Source organism: Eptatretus burgeri, chromosome 10, assembly GCF_056783735.1.
Source record: "Eptatretus burgeri isolate ZD-2024b chromosome 10, Ebu_testis_v1, whole genome shotgun sequence".
NCBI lineage: Eukaryota > Metazoa > Chordata > Myxini > Myxiniformes > Myxinidae > Eptatretus > Eptatretus burgeri.
In genome coordinates, this window is record NC_140970.1 from 75,949,337 (window position 1) to 75,976,715 (window position 27,379).

Here is a 27,379-nt window from a genome sequence, read left to right on the forward strand (position 1 = left end):
ACATGGGCCGATGCCTGCAGGCGGGCATGAAGGCAGTGACCAGGGAGCTGGGAATGGCGACTCCACGTGTGGGAGCAAACGAGCTGGGAGGGGGTGCAACGGCTAACATGCCCGCGGTGGAGGCGGGTAAAAAAATAATTCGTGGAACGTGTTGGGCGAGGGTCGCGACGGTGACCAAGAGGGAAAAATTAAATGGGGAGACCAAAACGTGTGAGACGAGACACGAGGTGACGACAACAGAAATAATAGTTGAGACAAGGGAGGTAAAGGGTGAAGAGTTGGCAGAGACACGGGAGATGGGAACGATAGAGGGAAGACTACACGATGAAGACGGGGTAAGTGACGCGCACGCACACACGGAGGTAGTGGAGGACAATGGGGGTGAGCTCGCGGAGCGTGTTGGGACCCGGTGCGAGCACCTGGATGGCCTCCTCCAGGAACCACGGTACGGAGTATGCCCCCTTGACGTGAGTCACGACCAGGTGAGTTCGGTCGTGTTTTGCGAGGTTGAGAGGAGGAGTGCTGTGGACGGGTGCACGGAGAGCTTGGGGGGTATAGAGGCCCCGGAGACCCTTGTGGGGACACGAATCCCCAGTGTGGTTGTCCCTGTGTGTGTGGTGCAAGGTGTGAGTGCGTCCCCGTGTGTGGAAGCGACCCCGTGTGTGAGTGGTGTGGTGGCGATGGTGCCAGAGTGCGTGCTTCCCAGCACGCCGGGTGTGGATGGGGCACCGTGTGGGAAGAGGCCGTGTGTGTGAGTGAAACGGCGTGTATGGATGAGGCACCGCGGGTTAGTGCCCCCGCGTGTGTGGGTGAGGAACCGTGTGTGGATGAGGCACAGCGGTTGAGTGCCCTCGCGTGTGTGGGTGAGGCACCGCGGGTGAGTGCCCCCGCGCGAGTGAATGGAGCACCACGTGTGAGTAGTATGGTTTGTGTGAGTAGTGAGGCACGCGTGAGTGAACGGCCGTGTGCAAGGTCGCTGTGTGCCAGGGAGACCGTGTGTGTGAGAGAGCGAAGGAGAGGGAGATGTCGGTCGGCATGCGGGAGCACGCAGCCGCGTCTCCCGTGTGAATGTGATGGAGTGGACTGTGTGCGCGGGGTAACACGCAGGTGTGCGTGGGTTGAATGGCGACGACGAAGGCGACATGAGAAGAAAGAAAGCCGAGTAGCGGCTGTAGTTGTTTCGCGGACCGTGCCGGGTTCACCCAGCAGTGAGCACGCGGTTCGTGCTGTGCAACGCACGAGACCACCACGTGCTCGCTTGCGAGAGTGAAGTCCCGGTCCGGAAACGCACGCGGTGGATTTGCCGATCCCGCGGACGGACAAAGTTAGGCAGGTAAATGGATTTGGACCGGACGGGTTCTCCACGCGATCGTGTGTGTTAAGCTCCAACGGGCAAAGCACATGTGTTCGCGTGGGGAACTCCTCGAGACGTGTGGCTTGTTTTTTTTTTTTATGCGCACGGTGACGCCATGGCTGCACGTGGAGCTGAATCCGGCAGGAGGGGTATCTCTGCCGGATGGTCCCGTCCCAAGGAGGGACGAGGAACATACGTGCAGCTGCATGACGTCAAGGGCAGGTGCAAAGTGCGCGAGCTCTGAGTTGCCGCGCAGGTGCTGCGCATGGGAAAAAAAAAAAAGAAAAGCAAGCCTCACTTTCGGTGTACAGGATTCCTGGGCAAGGGGTGAAAGACCCCTTACCTGGGCACAGGATGGAAACTAGTTAGGGGGAAGGGTTAGCTTAGTTAGACCGACTTCATGGGGCAGGGGTAAGTCCTCATGGAGTCCGTGTGGAATGGATTAGTTAGAGGGATTGTAGCCAGATTTAGGTGGGGAAATAAAATGATTTATTTGGGGACATGGACAGACTTGTGAATGTGTAGAGGGGACGTAGCTTAGCTACGTAGTGTTAAAAGGAACGTGCTGTAGTTTAAGGGACGACGTGGGAGCACGAGCTAGTTAGGGGAGCCAGTTAGAAGGATGGCAGAGTTCAGCGGTGTGTGTGTTGAAGAGTTGTTGGTGAGTTGTGAGGTGAGTACTTGTTGAGTGAGTGAGACCAGCGGGTCTGTGTGTATGGAGCGAATGGGGAATGCATGGTGCGATGAGTGATTGGGGGGAGGAGTGACTCCCGCCCAAGGGACCCCGGGGTCAGTGTAGAGTGAGTTAGCTGGGTTAGTCAAATTGGAAAATGGAGGTCGTTTTGTTGTTGGTGGGAAAGTAGGCTCGAGACCCATTTGGAGGGGTGCAGGAGCCCTGTTGACAGGCTTGGGAGCGTGGCTGCGAAAGGTGAGTATCGCTGAGTGGGTACCCCGGGCACCAGGCTAGTCGGCCGCGGTAGGCCAAGGGCCCATGGGGGGCCGGGATAGAGTAGTGGGCACGGGTGCGCCTGCTTGGTGCGGGGGCCCGGGGCGCCATTAGCCGCGTGGGCAGTGTAGTGGGCACGGGTGACCCTCGGAAAGGGACCCGGGAGGCCGGCCTGCCACGTGTGCGTTTCAGGGGAGGTGCCATGGGGGGCACTCCCCGGTGTTAGGGAGCTGGTAGGCTCGGAGGCAGTGTAGTGCCCGGGGTGCCATAGCGGGAGATTCGCAGAGGGTCGTGCCTGCCAAAGGGAGTCACGTGTCCCAGCCAGGAGACCGTGTGAGGGCACGGAGAGAAAATTGGGGGGCGAGGCCCGAAATTGTGAGGACACCAACACAGGCGACGGGAATCTGGGTTGATAGAACCAATAGTTTAAGCAAGAGGCGCTTGTTGAAAGCCCCGGGGTAGTTTAACTGTTAAATGGATAGGGTAGATTAGGAAGTGTACCCTCCGCACCATCCATCCCTCGTTGTCAGCTGTGGGCCGCTGACCCACTTTGGTTAAGATCGCCGAACTCTGGGGAGGCCATTCTGAGGCTTTGGGCCTCGACACAGGACGTTAGCTCTCCCTTATTCCCCTCCGGGAAGGGAACGTAGGGGTTGGGAGTAGGCTAGGTGACAGGATAGGTTAGCCGAACAAGGACGATAAAGGGGTTAGGGACGATTTATAGTGGGGAAGTAAAAATAAAAACAACAAAAAAATAAGTTGGGGCTAAATTGGGGTTTGACAAATTAAGGGAGTGGGTATGTACAGTGACAGGCAAAGGCGATAGGTTGGGAGGGAGACAGGTAGGTAGGTCCGAGCCCGCCTTCCAAGTGGCCAGCACCACCGCACTCCCTCCACCAACCTCCACTGAACGGCAAAGGCTAGCCAACTCCATCGGCTGGCCGTGTTTTTCTTCAAGGCGGAGGCCGGCCAACTTCATCGGCAGCTGTTGTTTTGCTGCAAGGCCTGTGCCATCGGCTGGCCGTGTTTGCTTCAAGGCCTGTGCCGGCCAGTTCATCTGCCCGCTATGTTTGCCTGCAGCGGCCCCTCTCTGCGGGCTGTGTTTGCCTGCTCACCTTTGCCATGCCATGCCCACTGCCCACGTTCACCAGCCCCGTTCAATTTTTGCTTTGCCCCCCCTGTTCATTTCCATGTGCGCCAGGATCCGCAAGGCAACAGTTTGCAAGCTGCGAGAACTGCCCTGTTGGCAGCTACAACACGGGCCTGCAGTGGCGGCCCGTGCACCGTGTTTGCGCCCATCCATTCATGCATCCATTCGTTGTGCTCATTGCGTGTGCCGCTTGAGCTGGCACGGAGACTACGTTTGTGCAGCCCATGCACCGTTGTGGTTCACTGCGTTCAGTTCAAAAGGGAAGGCCTTGGACTGCGTGTGAGCAGCCAGCCACGTTCCGTCACCTGCATTGTTTGAGTCAGAGACTGCATGTGGGCAGCCTGGCTCCCTGCGAACTGCTTTCTTTTTGCAGAGTTCGATGATCCTGGGCCATGGTTTAGTGTAAAATTTGTAAGTTAAGGTTAAGATGTACTGTACATATGAGTGCGCCCCCGGCATGTATGTCTTAGCGCCGGCAATTTTATTTAAGTCGTCCGTGTGAGTGAGTTTGTTTAGGTAGTTACGCAGCCCTCAGGTTATTTATTTTGGGGACACGAATACCATGAATGTCGCACTCAGGGATCCGTAGGTAAAGTGTACTAGGGGAAAACTACACATGATGGCACACGAAAATTTGACGACTCGGGACGAGTCTGTAAAAAGGGAAGGGGGTAGTGTTGTGGTTACCAGATTCGCAAACCGCCATTCGGGTCCCTTGGGTGAGGTGTCTCGGTGGGTGCATGTGTGGTTGGGCCCGGGCCCGTTGTCTGGTGGGAATACATGTCATTTATACGTGCTGCGACTCTTTAGGATAGCCGTTTTTCTTTTACTATCTTTATTTTGGACCAATCGCCACCATCACAACCACAACAACAACCACCAACCACAACGCCGCTTCACCACAACCGCCATGACCTTTACCGTCGCAACTCGCCACCATCGCATCACCGTCATCTCGCGCCACTCATGGGCACCGATGCTGGACTCGTGTAGGGCGCACGTTGAACAGCGTGTACAAAATCACGGATTTTCTGCTTCAAAAACGGATCCAAACGACACACGCCCACTTTGCCGTCCAATCGGTGAGCGAGGGGCGAATTGGCCCCGCCCCCAGGGCGATCGATATATGCAAATTTGTGGATCAAAAAGCCTTCACGCCCACTTTTTCTCGGGCCAATGGGGAGCGAGTTGAAAGGTCAAAGGGAGGGGGTCAAAGGCGAAGTTACGGGGGGATAAAAGGACGGTGTTCGTCAGTCAAAGGAGTAGTAAAAGTCGGAACGAGGCGAAGGAGGCGGAACAGAGAGTCAAGACTTCGCGGGCGGTGGAGCTGCTCGTCGTGTGCGTTGAAGTCGGAACGGAGGGGACGAGCTGTGGAGAGGCGGCGAGGGCGAACGAGGGGGTGCTCGCGTCGGGCAGGGAGCTGCACCCCTGGGGGGCCGGCAGCGGGACCTGGCCGAGGTGGAGACGCCGTCGCGCACATAATAAAGATCCTCTATACCCCGAGCATCAGCAACCCCCCTCCTGTTTCCCCGCGCGCTGAGATAGTGCGACCAAGGGGGCCCCGTTCCCACCCCCTGCCAGGCACTGTCCACGAGGCCCGCGGGTTGCGGGGCCATCGCCGCTCCGCGTCTCATCACCAGACGGGTAGGCCCGACCAGGTCTCGGCCCCAGGCCTACCTCATTCTTGAGGGTATTTCTTTTCCTTGGTTTTGGGTATGTGTTGTCGGCGCCGTCTGTGAAGTAGAATTGTGTAAGTGTTGCCGTGTGCTCGGTAGTCGGAATTAGCTCTGCACTGTGTTTTCACTTTTATGTTTGCTTTTTGTGTAAATGGAATTGTGTTTTCTTTTTTTTTGTGTGCATTTGGTGGAATTGTATTTGTGTGCTTTCCGTTCGTCGCGAATAAATGTGCTTTATTGTTGAACTGTCTCCCCGCTCGCTTCGTCTTTTCCCCCATTGAATCCCCATCTTGCTTCACGTAAAGGGTTGGTAGTGGGCTGAATACGCCCGATAATTAATCGAACCGTCGAGGTCGACGATAACACCGCTCGGTTATTCTGATAGTACGGAACGGGTCGCTTAAGTGGCCCGTGTCCGAAGTCGACCTGCGGCGAGGTGCGATCGCCCGGTCTACCCTCCGCGTGGGTACTTAGGTAGTTCGAATTTGGCGAGCAACCCTATCCCACGCGGGGGCTGATTGGCTCGATCGCGGTGAGACCGAAAGGTCCACCCGTGACTGGTTCCCGGCGTTAGTCCGAGAGGGTCACGACTGGATTGTCCGTCCGGTGGGCGACGTGCCGCGATTCGAGTTACGTGGCCGTTCGCACGCCGGCGGGCGCGAAGACCGCAACAATATGCTCCACAAGGAAAACCACTATGTTTGGAGTCTCAAGTGTGCCATGGAGAAGATGACACCTGAGTACAAAATTGTCATTCATTTTAAAAAAAAACTCCGGCTGGGGAGCATGAGCGGTGCTTCGATGCACCCACCACATCAGAAGTAGCTGTCATCCTCGATGGTGAACAACATGGCGATCAAGATATTGTACTGCAACTCAGAAACAACTCCCTCCAGAGAATTGCTGAGACACACCCATCATATGATTCACTTCAGTATCCACTAATTTTCTGGCAGGGTGATGATGGATATGATATTAAACTGGAACATACAGATCCAGCATCAGGACTGCCAAGTGAAAAGAACATTTATGCCTACAGGATTATGCTGAGAGCTTAATGCCTACAGGATTTCAATCAAATCTTGTATTGCAAAGATCTCTTCCACCAATTTGTTGTGGACATGTATGCCAAAATTGAGGCAGAAAGGCTGAGATTCATTAGAAAGAACCAAAAGAAACTCTGAGTCAAAAACTATGTTCACCACAGGGATGCCATGAACAATAATGGAAAGTCTGCCAATGTTGGCTAATTGGTCACATTACCTTATAGTTTCACAGGTGGTCCCCGCTCCATGAATGAGCGCATTCAAGATGCCATGACATATCTGTGAAACTATGGCCTTCCTGATCTCTTCATCACCTTCAACTGCAATCCAGCTTGGGAAGAAGTGGCTGATGAACTGATGCCAGGCCAAAAACCACAGCATCGCCATGATTCGTTGGCAAGAGTATTCTGACAAAAATGAAGGCATTGATGAATGTCATCACCAAAGGAAAAATTTTTGGAGCCATAAAGTGATACATGTACACAATCGAGTGGCAAAAGTGTGGCCTTCCATATGCGCACATTCTGACTTGGCTTCAAGATGAACTTCATGTGCACAGAGTTGATGACTTCATCAGTGCTGAACTTCCAGCAATGCAGGCGTGTAGGCTCATTGTGTGGGATGAATGCACAATGTCTCATAAAGCTGCCTTTGAGGCTCTTGATCGCACCATGGAAGATCTTCGACATTATGACAGAAGAATTGGTGAAGTGACTCTGGTGTTGGCCGGGGATTTTCGACAGACGCTGCCAGTCATTCCACATGGAACCAAAGCTGATAAACTGCAGGCCTGCCTCAAGGCCTCGTACTTTTGGAACAACATTCAGCGACTCAGCCTAATGACCAACATGCGAGTGCTTCTACAGGTGATTCATCTGCTGTGGAGTTTGCTGCAAGCCTACTCAAACTGGGAAATGGAGCCATGCCATCTAAAAATCAAGATGGAACTATCTCGAAGAACAACACTGGGAAAACAGTTGCAACACTTCAACAACTGCAAGATGCAGTATATCCAAATGTTGCACATAACTTCCATGACCACAAGTGGCTATGCCAAAGAGCCATCTTGGCATGGAAAAATGATGCTGCCAATTCCACAAACAGAGGCCTTCTTACACAGTTACCTGGCACTATGCAAACGTACAAGTCGGTACAAATGCAAACACACAGTAAATGGCGTGGCAGTGATGGTCATGTTTAACCCTCAACCAGTCAAAGATCCCCAGAGGGTTAAACACGGCAAGGTAAGCCTTGATCTTATTGGCTGTCTCCCACCTATTTCTCTTTCTTCCCACCTCTCCTCTCCCCCCCCCCCTTTCCTCCCTCTCCCCCATCCCCACCTTCTATGTCCCCTCCCCCCTGTCTTTCTCCCTCCATCCCTCTCTCCCACCATCCCCCCCCATCTCTCTGCCCCCTCTTTTAGTGTTTCTGTCAGCGAAGCGACGGGTGGCATTTGCTCGTTTAAAATAATTGTGAGAGCTTTGTATCAAAGTGATTGGTCAAAAGTCAAGACAGGCATGATTCCGTATTGCTTTCTCTGCTCAACGATGTAATGGAGCATTAAATTGATACTTGTTAGATCACCGGGATCGAGGTAAAACATGGGAAGAAACTTTAGGGATGTCTTTCCAGGGTGGTTTCCTTCATGTATTTTCTGCATCATCCCTGACGAAGAAGGTCTCGTAGATCTGACTGCGAACAATGTCTTCCACAAAAGTCCAAGTTTGGGGATGGCATGCTCTCCTCAAACATAGTCTCTTTTTCGAAACACAGACATCACATCCTGCCACTAGATGGAGTGAAATTCGTGATGTTGATACACCCAAGTGATATCTCCCCCATAGTCACATATACTCTAAAAATGTTTGGCACTTTGTCTAGACATGGTGTGACACAGGCTATTATACTCATTGAGTTGAAAAGTGTTCTTCCCATCTAATGATCTGTTATTGTGGTCAACATTGTCAGATTTGAACTGTGTATATAGTGTTAGCAGTCTGATCTCCTCGTCCTTCCTGGTCAGATATGAACTGTGTCTATAGTGTTAGCAGTCTGATCTCCTCGTCCTTCCTGGTCAGGAATTATTCAGAAAATAAATGGAGGAAACCACCTTGAAAGGCATCCGGTATATAAACTGCGATGTCTGTTCATTGTATAAGTGGGGGCTTCATTTTAAATCGTTAAATTTCAGAACATGAGCAGCAAAATCCAAGTTTGTTCAGGGTCTTGATCAAAAACTTGTACCCAAAATGATGGTGCATTTGGACGTCCAGACCAACATGCAAAATTGCCAGAATGACTCTCGGATAAATGGCCTGCGTGAGTGCCTGTCCAATTAATGCGATGTCTATCTCAGTTCTTCACAGAGAACAGCTCCTAGAATAGAATCTGTCGTGACTCAGGCAGAAAGGACGTCCCTTTTTCAATTGACACCACAACATTCCCAATTTCCAATGATAGCTTTGAGTAATATTGGAATTCCCACCTATAATTTCTGAACATAAAAGAACTATGAGATCCATAACTTGCGATAGTTTCATCAACGTTAGTCTTTGATTGACAGAGAAATTACAAGCCAAAATCTCCAAAAGTAGCAAAAATTGTCATTTTTACTCTGGTTCTCCAACTTTACAAGCCAGAAACAACGTTCCACTCAATATATTTTTCTACATTTTGAATGTCTTTCCAGGGGCATTACTAATTGAGAAAACCACAAATACATTTCTGTTGCAATGAGTTTTAGGTTTAGGGGATATCTTCATTCAGATTGACTGGACGAGCAATAAACCTTCCCTTGCAGTATTTGCGGTGGTGATTTGCTCACAATAGCATTTGGTAGGGAATTCAGAGATTTTGATGTAATACATTAGCCAATACCTACTGGTAATTGTATACCGACAGCAAACTCAAAAAATTAAAGTTATGTATGACAGATGATGATGAGTCTTTAACGGCCATAATTATTCCCATCTCGTTGGGTCGGCCAGGAAAAGTTTTTGACTCAAGTCTTTTTCGCACCAGCTGGCCCAGCCTGATGTTCGACTAAGTCGGTTAGAGCAGGAATTTGTAATTTGTTCATGGTACCGGTGACAGCTCACCTACTCTTCCTGAAGGATACCTTGGGATCTTTAACATCCGACAACTAATTAATGCTGGCAGACAGGACACCAAGTTTAATGTCCATTTGAGGGATGTTTCACCCTGCATGTGGAACAATTTATTGCTGGGTCAAGATTCAAACTCAGTTTGAACACCTCAGAGACGAGTTGAGTATACCTCTAGGCTATCCTGCCAGCCCATCATGCATGATAGATAAGGATGTAAAAAGTTACAGTTATTCATTTATGAGTTCGCCAGTGACACTTGCTTTCTCAAAACAAGATGTCTTTGTCATTGAACATTTGAGGAAATATTGAATTCTGGTGTTACTTCGTGTCAGATCGAAATACATATAATGAGGGATCATGTACATGAGTGCAACATGAAAAAGCAACCAGCTTATACATCCCCTCTTTAATACAGTGCAAACCATGAGTATGCCTGCGGGCTCCAAGAGCATGAAATCAACATGTTTCATTCTGATTCTAATTCCTTCAGTCAGAGTAGACATCTTTGTGGCAAACACTTCCTGCTGAGCAATCCTGAGAGCAACCACGACTCTTTGTTTCCTACAGTGACAACATTAAGAAGACTTTAAATAAAGGACAGAGTAAACGAGAAAAGCAGAAAATAATGTATTAAGATTGTAAGTGCAAAGAAAAAAAAATGTTGCAGCATTTTCAAGAGGGTCACTTAGTCTGAGACTGCATATCCAATGGAAGTCAAAGCCATGACGGTGCAGGGGGAAATTACTTCACAGTCAGCCGACCATCCGGAAGTAAAATGGTCTTCAAAACAAGCATCGTCTTTTCTTGGCTTCATGGACAAAGTGTTCACAAAAGGCTGTAAGCAAAAGATCTTCCTTACTTGATGTGAATAATTTGAAATGGCAAAGGCCTCAGAAGCCTCATTCAAACTCCCCAACTTATTATAATTATATTCTGTTCTTTGGCATCCTGGATCCACAAGAGATGAACACATGGCTCACCTGCTTGCACCACGCTTGGCTGACTCTGCACTAAGGTGAGCCGCAGGCCTTGACGTTTCAGATGTAATTGTGCTGGCTTGCTCCCTAGGCAGGAGTTGGCATGCAGCAGAGACTGGGCCATGTGCCGAGAATGTGTTGAGGTTTGATGTAGCCCCTTTGTGAGATCATCAAGTGTTTCTGGACATCATTTGTCTGACCTATTGAGCAATATCATACTGAGCCCTGTTACTTCAGAAAATTGCTAATAGAAATATGTCTGCATGTGATGTCTTTATTCAAACCGTGTCACAATGGGACCAAAGCTATCAAACCACCTACACTCAAATTCAAGTGAACTGCTAACGTTAATGGGACGCTTCGCACACCGCTTCATTTCACCTGATGCGCTCCTTCAATGCTCATTGTGAATAACAGCCAGATGGCATTTACCCGAGCATGCAACGTAAATACACCCCAAACATAAAACACAGAGAAACAGCTTGAAGGTGTATACATTCGCAGTACATGGTTCACTTGAATTTTCCAGCTGGTGCATGACGGCCATTGTACCGGGCAAATTCGAAATGCATGTCCTCTGGTTTACAGCTTTCTCTGGTCCTGGCACCACGACTCTGAGCTACGGTTCTAAAAGTTAATCAATCTCATTGCGGAACTATCAAATTAAAGGGAAGAAATAACGGCTCTCTCAGTTCATCTCAACTCAACCGCATGGCCGAGACAAAGCCCAAAATACTATAAAGATTCCTGCAGTTTGTGAAAACAGGCGGATCTTTACACTTCTTTCAATTACCTCTCCAGACCTGTTTTGTGTATCTCAGACACAATGGCAGATGCATGATTTTGGTCACGATTGATGTGGAAAAAGCTGGCGTGGAAAAAAGCTTCCTCATTCCATTCCAGAAAGGTGAACATATTTGATAAAAATCCACTGAGCTTGTATTACTGACTGCACCGAGAGCTTTTGCAAAAGGACAAATTTCTAGGAAATTCAGCATAGAATAATAAGAAGCAGAAGAAGACAAACACTCCTTTTGCATCTCCAGATGCACAGGGCTGCCAAGGCAGTTTTTTCTTGGCTTGGGAGCACAATCCAGGATGGGTTGCCACTTTAACACAGGATACCTCAATGACTCATTCTTCCCAATACTGGTACTCACATTGCCTCACAATACTGGTACTAACCTCAGAAGGATGACAGGCTGAATCAGCACACTGTCTGGTATTTTAACTGGGGCTCAAATTCAGGACCCTAAGATCTTAAGACAGCCACCTTAACCATAAAGCCAAAACACAAGGCTCATGGAAGTGGAAGCATGCAGAATGTTTTTCCAAATTGAGTATTAAAACGTCGGAATTTAATGATATATTTATGGTGGGCTGTTTATTCAAACAGCATGGAGAGGGTTAAAATTGTGAAAAAAAAAAATCCATGAGCATGTTAGGTATTCCAAACGAGCGTCTACTACTTAAGCTCCACCACGTCTTTAGGTTTTCAACAAGTTTTTCTACACTACAGGGGTTTTCATCACCAAAGCAATGAAGCAGCTCCAGTTTTGAGTATCTTTATCGAAATCTGTAAAGCCTTTCTGCTACTTTGTGCTCCGAAGAATATGTCACCTTGCCGTGAATGGCATGCTCTGTGTTATTCACCTTTCATTCTCCCTCAACAGTATTCATCACCATTCGCAGACGCGTGTCGGTTATAATGCTAACTAGGCATGCGATTGGGACTGCTTTGATGTGCTGTTCCCTCCATCAATAAACGTTCCGCTATTGGTGATACCAGCACACAGGGTGGCCTGACATTGCGGACAGGAAACGCTGTCATGATGCTCTGTCTGTCCGAGCAAAGTTGAGAGCAAAAAAGAAAAGGAACCAACTTGGATGCCTGGTAAAGGAATAATTATAGGAATCGGCGCTTAACCCTAATGAGCACCGATACAATTAAAAATCGGTGTTCTGCAACTCCTGTCACTCATTAAGTGTGAGTAAGCCATGTGCGACTTGTCTCTGATGTTTTCCATCCGACGGTTATTTTAAGAATAAACATGACGAAGGGTCAGCCATGCAATGACCCACAAGATTCCTTTCATTGGCACATCTTGCTGTCAAACACGAAAGCATTTTTCCTTTGGTTGCCATATTCAATATGCTCAGGATAACACTGCATTCGATTCCCATCTTGTTCTTCCATGACAGCACAATATCCTCAATGGCTCGAAATAATTCCCCGCTCAACTGCAGAAAGGAAGAAAGTTGCTGGAATTAGTGCATTTGCCTTGGTCGCATAGAAGAGGTGGTTGATTGCCTTCATGGGTATATTTTATCATTTCTCATTTGCAGTTGATTCCCAGCCTGACTATGAGCTGCCGGAATGCCCCTTCATAGGTAGGGTGTTGCATCGATGAGTGCACTATCCCTCGGATGGGCATTCAGCCAAATGTCCATCTGATAACATCGGCAGAATGTTAAGGATTCCAGAGTATCTTTCAATGAGAAGTCGGAAAGTTATCAACTCCCACCCTGAACAAATTATAAAACTCCTGCCCTAATGTACAGGGGCATGACCTCAATGGCACAGCCTCATCTCGGTAACAATGCAACTAGTTTCATCAACAAATCCTCAGTTAAATTCATCATCAAATCCTGGTGCAATATACAAATTCGTTTATGAATACAAGGTTTGTGGGTTAAAATGAAAATTGAAGCAAATTGTTAAAGGATTTGTGTTAAAACCTTAAACCAGAATTGATCTTGGGAGAATTACCACGTTGCTTTTACATTGTCGGTAAATACCCAGCTGGCTCATGGAGGACCTTGAGGGAGGAACTCATATAAATGCCCCACTTTGTCTGGTCCACATGGTTTGCCACCAATTGCAGGTGATACTTATGCTCTCAGAGCAGGAAAATGTTATTGATGAAAAGGCAGCACTGCTCACAAACCCTGCTGAATGAATAATGGAGGCTCATACTCTTGACATCGCTTCTGGCCTTTCATGACAGGTAGATAAACGCCTCAAGGCTAGAACTATCCCTGGACAAATTGAGACTCCATCGGAGAATACGCGACTGAAAGGAGCAGGAATTTTGTAATTTGTTCAGGGTGTTGACAATAATGCACATACTCTTTACGAAAAGCACGGTGGCATCTTTAATGTACAACAACGAATGCTAGCAAACAGGACACCCAGATTAACATTCAATGAATGGCCCACGTATTGATGCTGTACTCTGCATGCAACACACCATGCTGACAGTTTATATCTGGGTCGAGATTTATTTCAGTTCATAGAAACGCGTGAACAGTGCAACAAAGTTTAATTTGCCCTATGGAAAGCTTCTTGGAAGGTTTTGGTGGAATTGTCAAGGTATTAAAAATATTCAAAGTAGATAAATATCCAATATGGTTGTTAGGGTTTCATAGTATGTTTCTGATATGAAAGTGTAAAATAAACTTCAAATCGAGTTAAAGTATCTTTGAAACAAAAAAGTGGAAAAGCAATAACAAACTAGATATCTGCGATCAAAAGCAATCACCAAGGGTAGGCCTCCCCTGGCTTATCCTTGGCGATCGCCCATGACTTACCTTTGGCCCATGATCCAAAGATAGCTATATTCTTTTTGGACCGCCATATAACCTTGACCTTCAACATTTAGGGATAAACTGAAAATTAAGAAAACTTGTCCCCATCTAACATCTATCCATAAGAATCAACATCATGAAAATCGGAGGAAATTTATTCAAGTTGTGATCAAAAAAGCGTTTTTTGTTAATTAGGTCACAATCCGAAAAAAGGAGGTGAAGAACACGAATCAAATATCAAGTGCACAACTTCAGTGCAGGTAAACTATTATGATGCAAGAACATCTTGTAAGGCAAAGTGGTCTTTGGGATTCCACATTGGCAGAATTGAGGAATGACATAAAAATGGGCTTTCTTATTTTTCAGACCACCATTCGACCTTGACCTTTAACTCGGAGGAGTATGGATATGATGTAAATTAAACATTAATGCGCCTTGCTCGAGGCTATCGAGAGATGGCAATTTTGTTTTGATCAGACAAATCTTAGTCGAGTTATGGTGGGCAATATTAAGATGTCTAATTGGGTCATGACCTTAAAATAGGTCAAGGACAAAAAATTATGTCAATACGCATAGTTTTTATTCACATTATTGATGCAAAAATTTCATTCTGAAAGTCTCATCTTGCACTGTAATACAGCTTGGAAATTAAAAGAGCAGGAATAAAAATAAACAAAAAGAGGAACAAACCCTACAACAGGTATAAGCCTCCCTTAACCTGTAGGGGAAGGCTCAACAAACCCAAATTTTTTTATGAATTCCAGTGACATTGTTTAATCTGCAGAGCTATTGAGGATCATCGATTGTCAGAACAGTGGTAGCTTCTTGGTGAAGATATTGGACTGGCATCCAGAGGATGTGAGTTGAAATCTAGCTGAAAACAATAGTATTGGGTTTTGCATTCGGAGATGCAGGATATCGAGTCGTTTTTGGTTTTGCATTCGGAGATGCAGGATATCGAGTCATTTTCAAAACTACCACACCACGAATGGATTTTTGGTAAAATCCCAGCTGCCTCATGAATGACATTCAGGGTGGAATCATCTGCCTATCCCACCTGATCTTATCTACATGTGTTGCTAGTCCACTCACTCTGAATGACTCTCCTCTTCCCATGTTATTGGAGGTCATTGCCTATTACTATGAGTCTGAGCATTCTCCTGTACTAAAACAATGAAAAACTAGAGTTCACTGAACACATGACCTTGTGCTTTCTCGAGAAACAAGGACATGGGCAGGGTCAATTAATGGCAAATTGATTCATCATGATGATGTAAAATGTAATATTTTATCCAAGTACTGCTAAACGGAATGGTTTTGGAAGTGCCCAAAAGACGATGTGTTTTCTACAATGTTCAAGTACATAGTTAAATTAAAATAAAATATAGATTGTAAAGGTCGTAGAAAAAAACATTCCAGAAGTTTACCGCCAAAGCTGTACCTGTTGTACCTGTCTTTTACACCACCTTATTTAACATGTTACATTAGTTATATTCGTACTTGTTGTTTGTGTCCTTTGTGACATCCTTAAAAACAGCAAGTTTCCTGTTTGGAATGATTTTCAATTTGGTTTGACTGCCAGAGAGGCAGACAGAGTAAATTTGTTTTTGTCTCACTCCTCTCTGAGCATGCGCAATCGGGAAAAATTCGATGCCAAAGTACAGCACTGCTAAACTATGTTCATTTTCATTCCTTTTGGACCTGTACAGATTTGTTTTCCGATTCATGGTCCGATTTGTGTTCAAAATATAACATACAATTGAAATTAGGTTGTTCCTCGATCATAAACTGAAGTTTGTAAACAGACAGAAGTGAACCAATTGCTATGATGGAAAAACACGACTAATGAAATGCAGTTTTCAACAAAGCAAAACAAATGTTCTAAATGTTAAAGATTTTCCTTCAAAAATTATGACTTACCAAAATCTTCAAACCTCTCGACTGTCTGCTTATAATTATTCGAGTCCCTTTTCCATTTCCGAGCAGTTGGGCTTCAAGAAGCCCCCAAAAGGCAAAACCTTTATGCTCGAACTGGGAAAGGAACTTTAATAGGCAACGGAGTTGAAAAGCCGATAAACTGCGCATTTCTGATGTTGAAGGTCAAAGAAATCAGCACGGTATTCACATAGATGGACCATTGTGGTTGTCTTTGTCTCAGAACTGTCGTTTTGAACAATGTGATTAACTGAACGTAATCTCATAATAAGCATTGAAATAGATCAATTTCTTTTCTTGGTTTGTACACTGCGTGAGGAAATCGAATTTCATTTAAAGCGTGGGAGATTTGGGCCTTGACTCTTTATCATGACTGCAGACAAAGCCCCATCTGTCGCAAGGAGGTCAATGCACTGAAGCCTCGAGGCTGTGTGGAGTTATTCTCAGATTTATTTTAAAATAAAATGTCATGGCCAACGCAAAATTCCTCACAGTAGATACCTTTCATCTTTTCACCAAACTGAATTTCATTAACAGTGACACTTTGCTTTTTTTTACTGGATATATTTAAATTAATAATTTTAGAATCGAAATGCAGTTTTCCACGAGATTTGAAAACTATTTCATCAATGTGGTATGAGGTGGTTCAGAATATTTTTCCAACGAGATTCTCATAATTGTCCAATTCACAGCATTTTATATTTAAAAACACCATTCAAAATAATACTTAATAAAAGGACACACACACACACACAATGGCGATGAAGGGGAGGTGGCACACTTTGCTGCCTCCCCCTTGTCGGGACAGATGGGAATGAAGACCACGATGAGGGTGGCAGCTTTGGTGAGACAGAGGACCACACATGTGGTGCATGATGTTGTCCCATTCAACATGTGTTTGTGATGCAGCCTCGGCCTGCAGCGTTGTGGGCTATGTCGACTCCCTCCTGCTGAGGACCCATTTACCAACGTCCTCCCACCAAGAGCAAATGGGACCAAGCTTCGGAAAGATTGAAGGTGGCAACAAATTCAACAACTTAAATGGGAGTGAAGCCCAAGCCAAAAACGGCAGCTTTGATGAGACCGAGGGCCGCACAGGTGGTACCCAGTATCATGCTGATCAACATGCGTTTAGAACGCAGCAAGGCTGTGCAGCCTGAAGGGTTTTTTTTATCAATTCCATCCTGCCAGGGACAAGTGGGACTGAGCTTCGGTGGGATCGAAGACCACACCAAATTCAAAGCCTTCAATGGGAGAGAAGACCGAGCTAAAAATGGAAGTTTTGATAAGACCGAGAGCCACGCATGTGGCACTCGGTATCACGCTAAAAGACATGCGTTTAGGATGTGGCATGACCATGCAGCCTGATGGGCTTCATAGACTCTATCTCACTGGGGATAAGTGGGACTGAGCTTTGGTGAAATTGAAGATCATGCTGAACACAACAGCTTTGGTCAGGCCAAGAACCATGCTTGTGGTGTCTGGTATCACATTGATCAACATGCATTTGGAACACAGCCGAGCTGTACAACTTGTGCTTTGTCAACTACCTCCTTCCAGGGACAGATGGGACCAAGTTTTGGTGGGATCAAAGAACACACAAAATTCAAAAGCTTCGATGGGAGCTAAGACCGAGCCCCAAAAAAGCACCTTTGATCAGAGCAAGGGCTGTGCCTGTGTCACCGGTATCACACTGATAGACATGCGTTTGGGAGGCGGCATAGTCAGGCAGCCTGAAGGGCTTTATTGACTCCATCCCACTGAGGACAAGTGGGACCGAGCTTCAGTGAGATTGAAGACCATGCTGAACATAACAGCTTCCTGTGAGATTGAAGACTGTACTGAACATAACAGCTGCGGTGAGGCTGAGGCATGTGTTTGTGGAATCTGGTACCTCATCGATTGGCATGCATTTGGGATGCAGCCTAGCTGTACAACTTGTTGAGCTTTTTTGACTCCCTCCCAATAATGATGACTCTCTTTTGCCGACTCTCGCCCCCCCCCCCCCACGGTGCACTTTGTTGACTACGTCCTGCCGAGGATGGATAGGACCGAGCTCAGGTGGAACCACATATATAAATAGCAATCGGTGGCAGTGGCGTGCCATGTCTAAGTAAGTGGGGGTGTCCTCAGGTGGGATTACACGAACACCCAGAGGTTGTAAGTGAGCTCGTGTGGAGCTACATTGCTACCACGAGGAGGATGGAGTGGGAGGCAGCTCACGAATGAGGATACAGTCTGGTGCATGAGTCGTGTCATGTTTCCTTTCTGGGGTGGAGATGGGTGCTTCGAGACCAGGGTAGGCTCCGTTCAGTCAAGGTGCCTGTGTGTGGAGATGATGACCAGTGGCAGCAGACAGGAAAAACACACACATACACATGAATCATGATTGTGCACACACACATATACCTACATATTGTGCATGATTGTATGTGATTATGCGAGATTTTGATGCACGTGATTCTACATATTATGTTGTTCCAGGCCGGGGTTCGACGTTCGCCGTGAGGGGAAGCACTCGAGTTCCTCCCGAATACTTGGTCCTGAGGCCACTGAGCACAAATAACTCCTCTCTCTGGTGGGTTGTTAAGCAACCCCAAATGCCGGTTGGTACTGCCAATCCTGGCAGGGTGTCACTACATCGCTACAAATCCTGGCAGGGTGTCACTACAAAATACTGTTGCACCCCGCTATTCATGGATTTACTATTCGTGGACACCACACATTTGCAGTTGATAGAATGCAAACTGCTTCTACAATCGTGGTCCTGTGCTTCACGTATTTGCGGTTTTTTCACGTTTTTTGTAGGCATATTCACATTTTTTCGCCGGCATATTTGGGGTTTTTCTCGGGCATATTCACCTTTTTTTCATGGTTTTTTTCGTGGGTGTATTCGCAAGTTTTTCATGTTTTTGCAGGTTTTTTTGTAGGCATATTCGTGGTTTTTCATGGGTGTATTCACAGTTTTTCATGGGATTTTGATTTTCCCTTATGAATCACAAACCGCTGGGAACCTATCTGCCCTTTTCCCCATTGAAACAATGCCCTGACATTAGCAGACTCGACATTCACCGCATTTTCCAGGAACGTATTGTGAATAGCGGGGTCCAACATTACAATTATATACAAAAGAGGACACAGGACAGATCTAAAGCATTATAAAACTTATACAATCTTATTTACCCTTACACAAAAGGTGCCATCAGAAACATTCCCAAAGAAAATTGGAAAACAAAAAAGATAAGAGAACTATGAGGTGGTTTCAACCTCTTGGTTACCAGATAAGGTCGACGAACCTGCACAGACCCAGTCACTGAGTAAGAGAAAGGAGGAGGAAAGTTGAGGGTGTTTAATGTTCGTGGTCAATGGTCAGCTTGTTGGCAAGTCATCAGCAAAATTTGTTGGGGAGTGGGGGGTGGTTTAATGGGTGTAGAAAAGATAATTGTTTGGATGCAGGATGATCTGAGATGGTGCTGAACAGCTGTCTTGAAGACCTGCAGGGAAGAAAAAGATTAAGAGACCATGGAAGTTGGTTCCACAGGCAGGAAGAAAGAGGAATAAATGAGTGGAAGTGTGCAGTAATTCTGGATTTTTGGAGTTTTACTTGAAGGATGTTGCTGGTGGACTGCATACACCCTGCAGATAACTTGGGGAGATTGGGATGGGGGTACAAAGCACAGAGAGTGCAAGATCAGAAAAGACAGAGAGACCACTGACCTGTCGGCGATGTTGAATTGATAGGCCCATAGACTCAGCTTCATCAAATGAGGTCCTAAGATCTTGGAGGCCTTAGTTTTCATGGCGTCAAGCTCAGTAAGGTGTGAGGCAAGGGCACCAGCCCAGAGGGGAGAGCAGTATTCCATCAATCTGTTGAAAGCCTTGTAGGTGGACAGGAGTTCAGGTGTGTGAAGGAAGGACTTGGCATGATGGAGAATGGCTTTGGAGGCCAACTTTGAAATGTGGCTTGTATAAGAGAGATCAGACTGAGAGTGCGACCCAAACGTTTGTTTGAGTGACTGGACTTCTTCGAGAGGGTTGTTGAGAAAGTTGATGGAGTGTTTGAGGTGCAGTCCTTTTGGAAAGATAGTGAGTGTGTAGGATTTCTCAGGGTTAAAAGACATATTCCAAGTGTATGACCAGTTTGTAATTTTGTCAAGGTCTGAAGAGAGGGAAAAGGCTGCTGCTCGTTTATTTGATGGATGAGGAATGTCGTGGCAGAGGATGGAGTCATCAGCAAAGAGATAAAGAGGATTTCTCAGAGAATCAAAGAGATCATTGAGGAAGATGAGGAATAGTATGGGGCCTAGAATAGTGCCTTGAGGCACTCCAGCCTTGACAGAGAGAGTAGAAGAAAGGATTTTGTTGAGAGCCACACATTGGCTATGACAGTGGAGGGAGTCAGTAACCTGAGTGTTGAGTTATCTTGGATGCCATAGGCAGAGAGTTTGGGGAGCAAGATAGGATGCTCGCAATATGTCCAGACAGATGGATCTGATCTCATGTCTGATATTGAGGGCCTCCATCCATTTTTGGGAGAATAGAAACAGCATATCCAAGATAGAGGGACCTGATCTGAATCTCAATTGATGATCTGAGATGAGGTCATTGGAAAAAAGGAATGATTTTATGTCAACTGCAATAATGGATTGCATGATTATGATAATGGATCTTTCTGATGAATGGAATAAGGTAATTAATTCCTCTGTAGTTAAGGTGATCCTTTTTTTGCACCTTTTTTTAAACCTCTGCCACCGAAGGTGAAGGAGGGTTTTCACCCATTTCTGTGTGTTTGTTCGTTTGTTTGTGTGCAGGATATCTCAAAACGTTGCGGACGGATCATGATGAAATTTTGTTGACAGGTTTGGTGTGTGACAACGGAGAATTAATTCAATTGTCGTGAAAATCCGAATCCAAATACTACAATTTTTTAAGTGAATCTTTACCATTGAAAGATAGGCCAAAGATGATATAAAGCATGATATCTCAAAAAGTTGTGCACGGATTCGGATGAAAGTTGGTGGACATGTTGGGTGTGTGACAACGGATAATTATTTAAATTGTCGTGAAAATCCGAATCCGGATCCGGATCTGATAATTTTTTAAGTGATTCTTTACCATTGAGAGATCGGGCTCAACAAATATACAGCACGATATCTCAAAAAGTTGTGCACGGATTCGGATGAAACTCAGTGGACAGGTTGGTTCTGTGGCATGGACGAACTGATTCAATTTTGGTGAAGATCCGAATCCGGATCCGGATATGATAATTTTTTAAGTGATTCTTCACCATTGAGAGATGCGGCAAAACGAATATATAGCACGATATCTCAAAAACTTTAAGATGGATTTGGATGAAACTTGCTGGACAGATTGGGTGTGTGGCAAGGACGAATTGATTCGATTTTGGTGAAGATCCAAATCCCGATCTGGATATGAGAATTATTTAATTTTTTAACTGATCCGTCACCATTGAGAGATCGGGCCAAAAACGATATAGTATTGCATAGCATGATATTTCAAAAATGTAATGGGCCCGATATGTTCTCGTGGATCAGGCATTGCATGATGGAGGTATGCGCTCTACCGATTGCCCTTCTAGTTTTCCAATGTTTTTTTTTTTTTCCAGAGTGAAGAAGTACCTATTATGTTGTTAGTATTTTGGGGGGGTGAGGAGGGAAAAAGGGTTGAGCTGAGAGTTTCGAAGTAACAATACCTGGGATAAAATAAGTGAAAACGAGGCATGTGGGATAAAAAAAAAACAGAAGCAGAAGCACTACTTGACTATCACCAGTCGGCCGAACTTTGCCAGGGACATGATCTCGACGATTTAACACATCAATATATGGTTTGTGACAGAAAATCTGACGAAAAAAACAAGACCAGCAAAATAATTATTACAAAAAAACAGTAAAACACAATGTATCAGGTCGGGGGGATAGGGCTTCGATGAACTGGAATGAGAAAGTTCCAATCATATGTCCACGTGCAGCATCCCCCAAACCGGAGATTGATTATTCCCTCCCATTACGGGAGATGTGATTGGGTCTTGATATTTATATGTTGATTGTGATTGGCATTGCACTTGGTACATGCTTGGGAGCCTCGGTGGTGTGCTTTTCTGTCTATGCTGTCACTGATGACTCGCCAACAAGTGATAAAACCGGTCCGGCAGCTGAGGGGGTGTGTAGCATTGGGATTCTCATGTATGTGTTACTTGTGAATGTATGCAGCTGCAGAGGAACCCAGGTTAGGTTTGAAATAGCAAAGGGCTTACCTTGATTTGCTTTTCATGGTTATTTTATGCACCTTTCTTACAGAATCAAATGGAAGACCAAATACTTCATTGGCATCATCAGAACGAACCCGAATAAGCAAAGAGCAAAGATGAAGTTATCAAGAGGAACCTGGATAGAATTTGCATTTCAGATGCTACTCCTCGTTCCTCAAGCCCATCCAGGCACAGCCAAATGAGCTTTACAGAAATTTTTCTGCAATAATTCACTTCTCCTCGACAGATGGATTGAGAAAAAGAGAAATTAAGAGTAAAAGAAATAAAATAAATGACAAAGCAAGAATTATAATGAATAAAGAGAAATGTGAAAAAGTAAAAAGAAGTGAGAAAAGAACAAATTACCAAGATGTCGGAAAGAACCCAGATAGATAGATTCCAGGAGTTGCTCAGTTACAAACATTCAGAATTCTTACTACCAGCATGGATCATCACTGCAGAGGCATAGTCATCTTTGACCATGCTTGCTTTCTCCAGGAGTGAGGGAAAGGGGGGGGTGGATCGGGGGTTGTGGGGGGATGGTGGAGGGGGTGGGTGAATGGTGGAGGGGGGTTGGCTGGATGATGCTGGGGAGATTGTTGGGGAATTCTGTCAAATATATTTTGTGGTCTGACTGAATATATACTGTAAATCAGAAGTTAGAACCGAGCACATATAAATAAAAATAGGACCGCCTGTCCTGAAGCTCACCTTGATCAGGAGCAACAGTCACTCAAACCCCCCACAGACCTCCTGAGACCTTGAATTTTTTTGATGCCGTGAACAAGTTTCATTGACATTGTTTGTATAGATTCTGAAAAGAAAGCAAATACCTGTTTGGAGGGGGGGGGGTCAACCACACCTCCACCCCTCCCGTAGATCACCTTGATTAGTGCAAATTTTTATGCAGATGATAAACTTTGGTACATCACGGGTGATAAAGGTTGTGGTCAAGTTTCATCAAAATTATTTGTGTAGTTTCCAAGAAGAGAGCAAATAACTATTTTTGAGGGAGTGGGTCAAAACCCTCCCGTAGATCTCTTTAATGAGTGCAGATTATGATGCGGTCGATAAACTTTGGTACACCATGGGTGATGAAGGTTGTGGCAAAGTTTTATCAAAATCGTGTGTTTGGTTCAAGCAATAATGAATGAAGTGTTTACAGACTGACTCACTCACTCACTCACTCACTCACCTCCGGGCATTGCTTGATCACATAAGCTCACCGGACGAAAGTCCAGGTGAGTTAAAAAGGAACTGAACACAAATTTATATTGATTTTATATCATCAGTTGGAGCTGAAAGGGAAGTTCAACACAAATTTATCAAAAACTGGACAGGAAAGTCGAACTGTCAGCCATACAGAGCAGACGTGCCCCCAATACAATGCTTACCTTGGACTTCCAGCCAGGTTTTTGCGTCGCATATTTTATTTTGCCCAAATCTCATCTCGATCTCGATTTTTCAAGTCAAAGTGACAATTTTTTTTTAGCGCTGATGAATACAGGTAAGTCACAAATGTGCTTCTTCGGTGATATTTATATATATATATATATATATATATATATATATATATATATATATATATATATATATATATATGTATATACATTATACAACATGGCAGAACTTGTGAAAGAAAATTTGAGGAAGAAGAAGAAGAAGAAGAAGTTTTGATCACCAAAACTCCAAAATTGACATGCAGTGGAAATATTGCCAACTTTGGAAGTTGCCGGTATTACAAATCATCTCCCTTTACCTTGTGATATGGAGTATATGTAAATACACTCACATAAACACACACACACACACACACACACACACACACACACACACACACACACACACACACACACACACACACACACACACACCAACACCTGACTCATTCTCCTTTATTTTTTTGGTGCATCTTGAACTTGAACTGGAATGAGATAGAATAGTCTTGGATTATTGGAGCTCATTCCTATCTAACTTTTGGAATGCCCAACATCTGTGCTGTTATTGAATTTTCTCAAATTATTTTATACAGCAGAGTCTCATATACAGGAACTGTCTTTGAAGGCAAATTTCAACAAAAAAATTAACAAAGGAAAAATAAACAAATAGGAAAACAAATGAATTAAAATGGCTATTATTTCAGCTGGGTCCTTCTGAAAGACTATTGTTTTTAAGACTCACCAGTAATTGCCGATTTATACAGGTTCCAAATTTCAAACATTTGGTCATATTCACTCTCTGCAAAACGGAAAAACATTTATTTATTTTTTTGCATTAAAATGCTGATCCTGATGCTGGAGGGAAATTAATTTACAATAAATGCATAAGTGTACCCTTTCTTACACTGACACGACGAGGCTCCATTAAAACAATCCTGACAAGGAGGATTTATTGCATAACAAAACACAGCAATTTAAGCCCACTTTTAACAGTCAGTACAATCTGATGGACCATGATCCAGGGGAAAAAAATTCCGCCTCTGTACGTACTTGTTTATTTTCCCTTGCATTGGCCAAGCTATTTACTCATTCCTTAGCCTTTTAGCCACAATCAGCGTGTGCCACGAGCCTCGACAAATGACTGCTTAGTGAATCGCAAGGGAAGGAAATCAACCGATCTACGGAAAATGGGTTGGGGAGGGGGGGGGGGGTAAGGAGCAAAGGTTCCACAATTTGGTCTCGTCAAAAATGTTTTGGTAGCAGGTTTAAGTGACGTGCTGGAAGTCTAGTTTGACTGATGTCGTCTCTGTGCCCAAATCCTGGGTGTCCTCCAGAGAAATTAACTCGTTTATCAGTATGCATGGTTTACTTTACAATTGCCATGATAGATTGCACAGCATCATGGAGATGCTCGCACACTCATTCTCTGCCCGCCGCAATTGATTCAAACCTTGCTAGTGTAATCAAGAGATGGGAGTCGGGAAACCTGAAGCTTGACAAAGGTGTGCGCAGACTCTCGAGGTGAATAAAGACAAAGCAGGGGACGTCGACCCAGGTGCGTCATCTGCAAACTCTTAAGGTGAGGTCTTTTAATTTATTTTCAGTATCAACCGTGCCCTGCACGTTTCATAACCCCTTTCTGTCGGAAACTGAAAAGACAAGTTTGGATAACGTGCTCAGTGCTCAGAAGGTTGCAAAGGATCACATGGCTGACAGTAATCGTTTCCTTGCCCCAAATGTAGAAAGAGTAACGCAATAGAATGGCGTTTAAAGCTGACCAACATGATCACAGAGAATGTTGAAGGCAAGCTCACCCATCTTGCTCTGCTCCTCTGGTGTGGAGAAACAAAAAAGAAAGTCGTGTTTGAGCAGACTTCTGGGCAGATGCTTTGACATCTGCATCAATTATCCCAAGCACATAGTGGAATGAGTGACCAAAACAGTAAGAAAATAAACAAGTTTGCAAGAAACAACAATGTATCGTCATAGTGTTCAGATTTGTATTCTGCATTTGCGCTCTTTGGTGTTTTAGGAAATGTCCAATTACTGCAAGAATTGTCACTCAAATTGGAAACCCCGGGCTGGGTGGTCACTTGAAAACATTTCCAAATGGGCCCCTTTTTACTTAAGTCCTTCTGGCCTGAAGAGCCTCAAGCCAAAACTTGCTCGATTAAGTGCGTATGTCTTTGTCCGCAAGACTTTTACAATTGCTCAAGCATTCGGACAATTCTCCGAGTACTCACCTCTGACATGCAGTGTGATGTGTATGAATAAACAAGAATAAAATTCATACCATCATGAGGTCAAAATTTTAATCCAAGCAAAGGATACTGCACACCATGCTCTGATATTTCTTTTAAGTATTATGGTATCTCTCGAAAGGAGGATAGTATTGTGCGTTGTCGGTATCCCAGCAAAACTCTCTGCCTGGAGATACGAGATGGAATCGATAAACGGTTGCAGATGTTAAATTAGTGTCAATGGTGAGAATGGAGTTGGTAAATGGAAGATAAGTAAATTGATAGACTACGTTAATGAGTTGTGGATCCCACACAGATGTGATGAGCCAAGTGGCCTCCTCCAGTGTCCAAGTTTCCTCATCGTAATCCTTGGAAACTAAACTTCTATTGTTCTTAGTGAAGCATCAGCCTAAAAAAAAGGAATGAAACTTGTGTGTTTCTTTCTGCACATCAAATGCAGCTTCAGTTTTATCATTCGGAACCCTCAGATACATCCCTGTGTTATTTGGGCTTGACCAGTCTACGAACGGACATTAAAGATCCCACGGTATCTTTCGTGAATAGTAAGTGAGTTATTGCCAACACCACTACCAAATTACTAATTCCTGCCCTGACTAGCACCTACAGTACAAAACAAAGGCAAACCACTCAATGGAATCATTACCACGATTTTGCTTTGGCAACACAGAACCTGCCTTTGGGCAAAGCACAACAGACAGATTTGGACTCCGCGGTTACAGAAAGGCTTCTGAGCAGATGTGGTCATGTGTCACGCTACATCGTGTAACTACACATGTGAGTACATGATGGTTCCTTTGTTAAAACATATGCTTTGCGATCTTTTCAAATGTTGCATTTACTATCCCACTGCGGACACATATGCGGTGACAGCAGGCTAACAGCAGGTCCCACTGCCAGATATTTTGTCTGTAATCATACTTTCATAAGGTGAGTGTGTTCACGTAGAAGAAACAGTCTCACCCTTTAAAAGCTTAAAATGAACAAACACCAAAAAATAAAATTTACCAAAATGTTGGCAAAGTCCCAAGACAAAACTTGAGTTATTAGTCGGTTGTTTTGTGCGTGTGTGACTGTGTGTGTGTAATGCTCCGAATATTTGAGTTTGTTTTGGAAAGCCAAGAACAACCCTCACCACACGATTCCTTCACTCGATTCATCAATATCGTTTGCATTCTTGCTCTGGTTCCAACATTTTATGAGACAAAGTCGACATGGTATGCATTATATGAGTCAATTTGATGGTATCTGCGTCTCTTCTCTTGCTGATAATCTTCTGGATGTCTCACTTTTGAAAACTCCCTCTGCTTAATCTTCCACAATGCTATGTTAAAAGCCTTTCGAAAAGAGACTTAATCACTTTTCAAAGTTATCTGTTGTCTTGAAAGCTTCTCACACTGACATCACTGACATCAATTATGCATACCCACCTTTTTTACTGTTACATACTTCCAGAAGGCAATAGATAAAAGTTTTAGGCTGTACTATGAACTCCTAAAATATTGGTGTGCAGTGTAAGAGCTCCAACTCGGGTGTTGGATCTTGTCGAGCTCGTCAGGGCAAGAATTTGCAATTTGGTCAGGGGCCCTCACCTCCTCTTCAAGTAAAGACACTACGGGGTTATTAGCATCTACA